This window comes from Rhipicephalus microplus, unplaced genomic scaffold, assembly GCF_043290135.1.
Source record: "Rhipicephalus microplus isolate Deutch F79 unplaced genomic scaffold, USDA_Rmic scaffold_71, whole genome shotgun sequence".
In the NCBI taxonomy this organism is placed as follows: domain Eukaryota; kingdom Metazoa; phylum Arthropoda; class Arachnida; order Ixodida; family Ixodidae; genus Rhipicephalus; species Rhipicephalus microplus.
Window position 1 is genome coordinate 1,352,921 of NW_027464644.1, and position 2,141 is coordinate 1,355,061.

The 2,141-nt window shown below is 51.0% G+C and overlaps 1 non-coding gene across 1 annotated transcript; it reads right to left on the reverse strand.

Moving 5' to 3' along the window:
* Positions 1-1,399: 1,399 nt before the first annotated feature.
* Positions 1,400-1,473, reverse strand: TRNAN-GUU (transfer RNA asparagine (anticodon GUU)). Its single transcript has one exon. It is a non-coding gene; the product is annotated as a tRNA-Asn (tRNA).
* Positions 1,474-2,141: the final 668 nt, after the last annotated feature.

The following is a 2,141-nucleotide window of genomic DNA, read 5'->3' on the forward strand; positions in this document are numbered from 1 at the left end:
GAGACAGTCGTGCTCCACTCTCACCACCGTCAGAACATATCTACAAAGCTATCAGCGCAAAAAAAAGCAACACACTACTCCCGGGAGATCTCGAAACTCCAACCTTTTGGTTAACAGCCGATCACGCTAGCCAATTGCGCCATGGAGACAGTCGTGCTCCACTCTCACCACCGTCAGAACATTTCTCCAAAGCTATCAGCGCAAAGAAAAAAAAGCGACACACCGTCCCCGGGTGGTCTCAAACCTCCAACCTTTCGGTTAACAGCTAATCGCGCTAGCCAATTGCGCCACGGAGACAGCCGTGCTCCACTCTCACCACCATCAGAACATATCTTCAAAGCTATCAGCGCAAAGAAAAAAGGGCCACGCCACCACCGGGTGGGCTCGAACCTCCAACTTTTCGGTTAACAGCCGATCGCGCTAGACAATTGCGCCATGGAGACAGTCGTGCTCCACTCTCACCACCGTCAGAACATATCTACAAAGCTATCAGCGCAAAGAAAAAAGCAACACACCACTCCCGGGAGATCTCGAAACTCCAATGTTTTGATTAACAGCCGAACGTGCTAGCCAATTGCGCCATGAAGACAGTCGTGCTCCATTCTCACCACCGTAAGAACATTTCTCTAAAGCTATCAGCGCAAAGAAAAAAAAGCGACACACCATCCCCGGGTGGGCTCAAACCTCCAACCTTTCGGTTAACAGCTAATCGCGCTAGCCAATTGCGCACAGAGACAGTCCTGCTCCACTCTCACCACCATCAGAACATATCTTCAAAGCTATCAGCGCAAAGAAAAAAGCGACACACCACTCCCGGGAGGGCTCAAAACTTCAATTTTTCGGTTAACAGCCAAACGTGCTAGCCAATTGCGCTACGGAGACAGTCGTGCTCCACTCTCACCGCCGTCAGAACATTTCTTCAGAGTTATCAGCCTAAACAAAAAAAAAGCGCCGCACCACCACCGGGTGGGCTCGAATCTCCAACCTTTCGGTTAACAGCCGATCGCGCTAGCCAATTGCGCCACGGAGACAGTCGTGCTCCACTCTCACCACCATCAGAACATATCTTCAAAGCTATCAGCGCAAAGAAAAAAAGCAACACACCACTCCCGGGAAGGCTCAAACCTCCAAGTTTTCGGTTAACAGCCTCACGTGCTAGCCAATTGCGCCATGGAGACATTCGTGCTCCAATCTCACCATTGTCAAAATATATCTCCAAAGCTATCAGCGCAAAGAAAAAAGAAACACACCACTCACGGGAGGGCTCGAAACTCGAACCTTTTGGTTAACAGCCGATCACGCTAGCCAATTGCGCCATGGAGACAGTCGTGCTCCACTCTCACCACCGTCAGAACATTTCTCCAAAGCTATCAGCGCAAAGAAAAAAAAAGCGACACACCGTCCCCGGGTGGGCTCGAACCTCCAACCTTTCGGTTAACAGCCGATCGCGCTAGCCAATTGCGCCACGGAGACGGTCCTGCTCCACTCTCACCACCATCAGAACATATCTTCAAAGCTTTCAGCCCGAAGAAAAAAAAAGCAACACACCACTCCCGGGAGGGCTCGGAACTCCAATTTTTCGGTTAACAGCCGAACGTGCTATCCAATTGCGCCACGGAGACAGTCGTGCTCCAATCTCACCACCGTCAGAACATTTCTCCAAAGCCAACAGCGCAATGAAAAAGAAGCGCCGCATCACCACCGGGTGGGCTCGAACCTTCAAACTTTCAGTTAACAGCCGATCGCGCTAGCCAATTGTGCCACGGAGACAGTCGTGCTCCACTCTCACCACCATCAGAACATATCTTCAAAGCTATCAGCGCAAAGAAAAAAGAAACACACCACTCCCGGGAGGGCTCGAAACTCCAATTCTACGGTTAACAGCCGAACGTGCTAGCCAATTGTGCTACGGAGACAGTCGTGCTCCACTCTCACCACCGTCAGAACATTTCTTCAGAGCTATCAGCCCATAGAAAAAAAAGCGCCGCACCACCACCGGGTAGGCTCGAACCTCTAACCTTTCGGTTAACAGCCGATCGCGCTAGCCAATTGCGCCACGGAGACAGTCGTGCTCCACTCTCACCACCATCAGAACATATCTTCAAAGCTATCAGCGCAAAGAAAAAAGCAACACACCACTC